At 42.1% G+C, this 7,468-nt stretch overlaps 1 non-coding gene across 1 annotated transcript; it reads right to left on the bottom strand.

The window, feature by feature from the left end:
• Positions 1–6,035: 6,035 nt before the first annotated feature.
• LOC135499261 (U2 spliceosomal RNA) lies at positions 6,036–6,226 on the bottom strand. Its single transcript, XR_010449278.1, has one exon. It is a non-coding gene; the product is annotated as a U2 spliceosomal RNA (small nuclear RNA).
• Between the last annotated feature and the right edge of the window lie 1,242 nt (positions 6,227–7,468).

The following is a 7,468-nucleotide window of genomic DNA, read 5'->3' as shown; positions in this document are numbered from 1 at the left end:
CTTCTGAACCAAGCTTTCCAAACTGAATCTTTTTTTTTTTTTTTTTTGCAGCATAAACCCGCAGTGGGTATCTTTTATTTCACGTATCCAAACGGGCATATACAATTATTCATTTACAATTACTGTATACAGGGGTTTTACAAAAGATGTATCTATTTGTTTAAAATTTTTCATTATTTTACTGTGAGCCCGTCCGGTGCCGTCCCGACGCCCGTGCTGAAAGCCCTATTGGCGAGACAGCACTCGGCGTCGCGACGGCCCCGTCGATCCCACAGTACTCCATATGGAATTGGGGGACTACTGCGAAGCCGCCCCCGAACCGTCCCGATGCCCAGACCGACGTCATACTTTGTGTCGCCGACCCCGGCACCGAAACGGCCCGTTGCCGTCCTCACAGTACTCCCCTTACGCTCTCTGTGAACCCAGACTTAGTATTTACAAAACATACATACATATACGCCTTCCAAATAATGTCCATTGAAACTAATTTTCACTTTATAATCTTAACTGTTTACTTTTTTTGTTTTAGCACCAATGGAAGAATTAATTAACATGTGAGCACCAAGTATATACGTGTACGGAATATTCAAAACTATTGGCACCACTTATTGCATTTTGATATTTAACATTTTATTATTTTTGTTGTAGCACCAATAGAAACGGAACATTTAATTATCTGATTAAATCAATGTGGATAAAACGTGCCAGTGTAAATTGAAGGCATACTAACATAAAATAATAACATAATAACATAAAACATAAAGGTTTAAAACATAAATTAATAACATAATTCATAACTCATGTTTAAAACAATGTGCCTATAGTGCTCAATGGCAAGTATATACATATGTGCGCCCAGTGCAAGGGGTCGAGACCATCCATCTGGTCTCATTCTGACCCCTGCTTGGGAACTGGGCTAATCTAAGTCGCCAAAAAATTTTATACTATGTTTTAAAATTCACATTTCTGTGCGTGCGTTCAATTAATACCCTATATACATATATTTACAATATTTACAACTAACTATGCAAGATGTAAAATGCAAAAAGAATGAAGGAAAAAGAAAACAAGAGGGAAAAAAATATATTTTTGAAGGAAATTGAACAGTGGAATATGGCAGGTTCGAACCCGGGACCTCCCGCGTCCGAATCATGCACGTTCCCGACAGGCTAGCAAGCCGATACGCTAACGACGTGAATTTTTAAAATCGTATACCATTCCCACATTGTGGGGAATCCCCTTACAGTCTGTTTTGAACTCTGTTGTCGAATTCGTTTTGCTCATTTCGATTTTTCCCCTGCCAAAGACTGGCTCTCCCTGTCCAAATCGTGTGAATATAAATCCCCAAAACCCCCACTATTTTATCTACCCCTTTGCTATTTGCAAAAACCGGACATGTGATATTTTCCCAGGTTGGCGCTGGCCATCCTTGTATTCTTGACAAATTTGACAACGAGTTCAAAACAGGCTGTATCGTAGCGCAATCATAAAAAGCATGTTTCATGGATTCCGTCTGCATTTTACACCTCGCACAGTTCTTCTGGATATTTGGCAAATATTTAAACAAGGATTTTACAGGTAATGCTCTGTGTACAAATTTATAAAATAGTTCTTTCTCATTATTATATAAAATTTTGTTGTGCCATATGTTTTTCCATATCTTTTTCCAGTTGATATTATACATTTTGGTACACACGGTATGTGGGATTTGAACCCCATTTTTCATAATTTTCTCATATAAAGCAGCAGCTGTGATTTTAACCCATTGTGACCTACCCATACCCAACTTTGCCGCTTTACACTGGTATAAAACCTCTTCCCACACACCGTGTCTACCAATAACTCTGTGCATATAAGTATTTTTGGCAATTTCGGGGCAGTGATGCCGCAGTGTTATGCCCGCTTTGTAAATGCCGTACCCTATCCATGGCTGTGTGACCCCCTCGTCTTGTACGTGGTAGAGTCTTTTTAACCTTTCCATGAACAGGGCCCGACATTTACTGGCTACATGCGGCATCCCTACCCCTCCATCTTCAATTGCCTGCACCATAGTGCTTCTTTTAATCAATTCCATTTTGTTTGACCATAAAAATTTAAACAATAATTTCACAAACCCGGTACAATATTTCATTGGCAATTTCATAATTCTCGCTCCGTACCATAATTTAGAAACGAGGACGGTTTTTATCACCAAAACTTTCCCTATAAAGGACAGGTGTCTATTTTCCCATAACTTTATTGTTTTCCCCACTTTTTCCATGATTTTCTTCCAATATGTCTTCCCACAAGGCCCTGCCTTGTTCCAGGGTATCCCCAAAATGTTTGAAATTTTCACTATATATTTCCTGTACTCTATAGGGATGTTTTGGTGCGAAAAACCGCCTAACAATAATATTTCTGTCTTTGATATATTTATATCAGACCCCGAGGCTTGGCCGAAATCATTGTATATGGAGAATAGAGCTCGTATACAGGGTGCTGCAATCGGGTGCGTGGCATCATCCGCAAAGGCAATGTTTTTAACCTCTTGTTTTACGTTAGGCAGCTTAATGCCCCGCACCCGTTCGTCGGAGCGCACGGCGCAGGCGAGCGGCTCCTGGCAGAGTACAAACAGCAGCGGGGACAGACTGCAGCCCTGTCTAACTGATCTGCCCACCCTGAATGTCCCTGACAGGAATCCATTCACCAGCACCCTACTCTCCGGCGCATCATACAGCACCCTCATCCATCTCATAAAATTTCGGCCAAACCTCATGGTCTCTAAACATTGAAATAGCCATTCATGAGATACTAAATCGAAGGCTTTTCGGAGGTCAACGGCCACCAGTGCACCCCCGGAGTCCGCCGCATGTTCGATGACGGTTTGAATATTGAACAGTTGATCATTGATTGATCTTTTGGGGACTCCGCATGCCTGATCAGGGTGCACTAGGTCGCCCATGACCCCCGACAGTCTCGACTTTAAAACTTTGGTGATAATCTTATAATCTACCGTTAGCAAACTTACAGGTCTATAATTTTTAATATCCCTCGGATCCCCTTTTTTGAACAAAATAGATATCACTGCCGTTTTCATCGTTCCCCCCAGTTTTTCCCGTAAAAATACATTATTTATAGTCTCTACCAAATCGTCCCCCAATAGCTCCCAGTAATACAAATAAAACTCTTTTCCTAACCCATCAATCCCCGGTGATTTTCCCGCCTTCATATTTTTTAATTCCCTCAAAACCTCCCCTGTAGATAACAAACCCTCCAATTTATTTTGTTGTTCCCCAGTTAGTTTCTTATGGATTTTTGATGCGAACCTGTCCCTAGCCACCTTTACCGTATCACCTTTCCTATATAAATTCTCGTAAAACCTTTGTACCTCTTTTAAAATTTCATCTTGTTCTTCTAAAACCTTTCCATTTTCATCCTTTAACTGATCAATAACTGTCTTTGTCCTCACTTCTACCTTGAAAAAATCAGTGGTCGGTGCTTCCCTCTCCTCTATGAATTTTGCCCCCGCCCTCACTTTTGCCCCCTCCAAATCTGCCATTTCCAATTTGCTCAATTCCCCTCTTACTTCCCCCCACCGCCTTGTAATGTCCACCCCTCTGTCCCTCTCCTTCCCCAAAAAGTCCAACTCCCTCTCCAAAGCTAAAATACCTTCCCCTCTCTCCCTGTTCACCCTCTTACCATTCCTTTTGAAGATCCCCTGTAACTTTTGTTTCCCCTTCTCCCACCACTCTATTGGACACCCAAAATTTCCCTTCCTTTTTTGCCAACCCTTCCAAAACTGTGTTACCTCCCTTACTGTCCCCTCTTCCCCTAATAGGCTATTATTAATTTTCCAAAATCCCTTTCCCATTTTCTTCTTCCCTGTACTTTCTACCGCACCCAACACACCGTAATGGTCTGTAAAAACCAGTGGGACATGATCTACCTTACCTACCTTTAAATTCGTATAAATACGGTCAATTCTGGACCTAGTTTGGCCTCTATAAAAAGTGAAACTATCTACCGTGGGATTTAAATCCCTAAATGCATCTTTAATATTTAATAAATCTATAATCTCCTGCCAAAGCTTTTTATACAAGATGTCCCCTGGTAACAAAGTCCCCGTCCCTCTATCGTTCCTTCCCGAAGCAAAATTAAAGTCCCCCCCTAAAATCCACTGTTCCCCCCTAAATTTCCTCACATACTCTTTTAGCTTTTGACAGAAGATTATAGCTTTATCGTGGTTTTTAATTGGATTCTGTGTGGGCATGTATACAGAGAGAACATGCGTGCCGGACCCCAGGCGCACATGGCATATTCTCCCCTCTAACCCCCCTGGAACTACAAACTCCCTTTCTACAGCAGTTCTGGTAATGATGGCCGCGCCTGCGTGGGCCTGGCTACTGCTATAGAAATGAAGTCCGTAGTTCCGATTAATCCATGGTCCCAAATTGTCCGGCACCACATGCACTTCCTGTATACATGCCACATCACACTTTAACCTTACTATTTTATTTAAAACACTCGTCCTTTTTTCATATAACCCGTTCACATTCATTGAGACCACAGTTACCGCCATTAATATACAGATGAAAATAAAGAGAGGATCCATTAAATTAATGTTTGAAGGGTTTTGCAGGCACATTCCGACCCCTCCCTGGCGGGCTACGCCTCGGGCGTGGTGGCACCCCCAAGTTGGGCTTTTTGACCACCGGTGTAGTTTGATCTTTAACAGATCGGTCTTCTGGGCTTTTTTCTACCCTATCATTGCCCCTCTTGGCAGTGCCCTCACGCCGCTCTGCATCCCCGTCGGGAGTAGTCGGCCTGCTACCCGCAAAACCCTTCAAAATTCTTTCCACATTCGTTGGTGAATCTAAATCGATGCTTAGGGGTCTCGATAAGTCCCTTACTTCATTGTCACTGTCTTCTAACACTTCTTTTGCTGTTCTCAACCTATCTTGCACTTCTGTGGGCGTATCCCACACCGACTCTTCCCCTCTCCTCCTATTCTTCACCACTTTCTTCCATTCTCCCGGTTTCACGACATTCGTTTCTCCCGCGCCTCCATTTCCTTCCCCGTCACCCTTCTCCGTCTCGCCATCTTCGACACACACTCCCAACTCCTCAGACCTGCCAGCTACGTTCTCTTCTTTCCCGTCAATCGACTCCTTCTCGTTGTTCACCATGCTTCTCTCTCCTTCCTTTTCCACACTCCTCACCACACTTTTCACCCGTCTCTCTTCCTTCTCACTCTGCTCCTCTCCTACTCCTAACAGTTCTGTACATTCATATCGATAGTGCCCCTTTCTCCTACATCTATAACACGTGGATTCACCCCTTAGCTCATCTTCTTGTCCCCTGTACCATGTTCGGAATCGGTTTCCTTTGATGTATATCACCTTGGGGACCTTTGCCCCCACATTCATTATAGCCGTCACAGTTCCACTTTCAACCGTCCCGTATTCTCTTAACATCTCCCTCTTTACTGCCTTCACCAGTCCGTATTTTTGCAACCCTTCCCTCACCCATTCTACATCACACTCTCCCGGATAGTTATGGATTTTTACATAGCGACTAGTGTGGAATCTCTTAACCTCAAAGTCAATGGCCTTTTCCATCCATAACCCTACCCCGTCTACTTCTAGCACTGCAGGGGCTTCCTCCATTTGGGGGTCCCCCTTCTCGAATCTCACACTAAAGTGCCCTTGGCTTACTTTCATCACTGTTTTTATACTTTCTATGGGGATTCCCCTTTCTACCAATGCCTTCACAATCTTGTACTGTTTAATTTCACCATCGTCCTTATTAGTTCTATAGTCAACCGACCTATCGCTTCTATTAATGACTTCAATAACTTCTGCCTCATAGGCCCCATCTTGATATGCCACGGCGCCGGCATACGTCGACGCCATGACTTAAAACGTTATTTACAGTGTATGTACAGTGTATGTACACCCTAGGCGTTGGCAAGTTAAAATAATTGGTGCAGAAACACAAAGGCTTAAAACTCGGTCCACACAAAGGCTCCAGCCAACTGAATAAAACGAATTGTTCACAAAAGGTCCAACTAAAACGGAATCGGTGCTGTAAAACGTCACATAGTGCTAAACGAAATCAACGAAATCAACGAAATAAATAAACGAATATGGCACGTGCTGCTCCCCGACCTGACTTGGAGTAAACTTGGAGTAAACAGATAAGAACAGATACTACACTTTGATCTTAGCCAATAGGCCGAGAGACCGAAATGGAACTGGTCCAGACAAGGAAACTTTCTTAGTACTTATACAAGCTTAAGTGTGTCTCTCTTTTGGTTTGTGTTTCCATCTTTTAATGATCTTCTTGCAGCTTTATCTTCCCCAAAGTATCTTACAGTTGGAAACTCTCAATTGGAATCATCATCTACGTTACCAAAAAAATTTATAATGCAGTCAGTTTACAATATCAATCATATATCAATATTTCAAATGAGATTTTCCTTGTAAATGATGTAAAGGCCAGGCAAGACAGTACAGGAGTCTTTAAGGCAGTGGTCTCTACTATACTGTCCATTAAGAAATGCTGTATTGAGTGAAAGCATCCCATTCGCTATGCGAGTATCTGATGTCAATACAAATATATCCTGTAAGTTTTAGTCAAATAGGAACACGACTTTTGGATTTATGGCATCTCAAAAGTTTACTTGTAATTTTCCCTCTGCCAACTGGAATATCCATAGTGGCTTCTGGGTCTTTTATCCGCGCTGTCATTGCAGAGAGCCATAAGAGGATACATGTATGTTTTTCGAAAGAGATTTAATTGCTTTTATATTGTAAACTGACTGCATTATAAATTTCTTTGGTGAAGTGGATGATGTTTCTAACTAAGAGTTTTCAATTGTATGATACCGTTAGGAAGATAAAGCTGCAAGAAGATCATTGAAAGATGGAAACGCAAACCAAAAGAGAGATACACTTAAGTTTGTATGAATACTAAGAAAGTTTCCAGTTCTGGACCTGCTCCATTTCGACTTCTCGGCCTATTGGCTAAGATTCGGATTGGAAAGCTTGGTTCAGAAGTCCTGTTCCATCTTGGTTTCTCGGCCTATTGGCTAAGATTCTGTTTGGACATCATGGATTTGTCATCTCAGCTGCATTCTCGGCCTATTGGCTAAGATTCGTCTGGGATAGACCTCTTCCTGTGGACCAAAGGTCTGCTGAAGCTGAAAACATTTCATCATCAGCTGTGTATTTCCAGCATAAGTTGTGGAAATGGAGCAGTACAGGAATTTTTTATTGAAAAACAGTATGGAGTAAAGGGACACCTCTTGGATGTTCCATGTAGCAAATTTTAACGAGTTTATCACCATTGCAGAATCTCACTTGCTTACTTGATATGTCACTGATTGAGACCTGACTGCATAAGAATGAGTACCTTTTTTACTGATAAACAGTATGGATCTTGACAACTTCTAAAAGTTAAGGGGCACCTCTTGAATATTCCATGTAGC

The sequence above is a fragment of the Lineus longissimus genome, chromosome 14, assembly GCF_910592395.1.
Source record: "Lineus longissimus chromosome 14, tnLinLong1.2, whole genome shotgun sequence".
Lineage (NCBI taxonomy): Eukaryota > Metazoa > Nemertea > Pilidiophora > Heteronemertea > Lineidae > Lineus > Lineus longissimus.
This window is presented reverse-complemented; position numbering and strand designations above follow the sequence as displayed.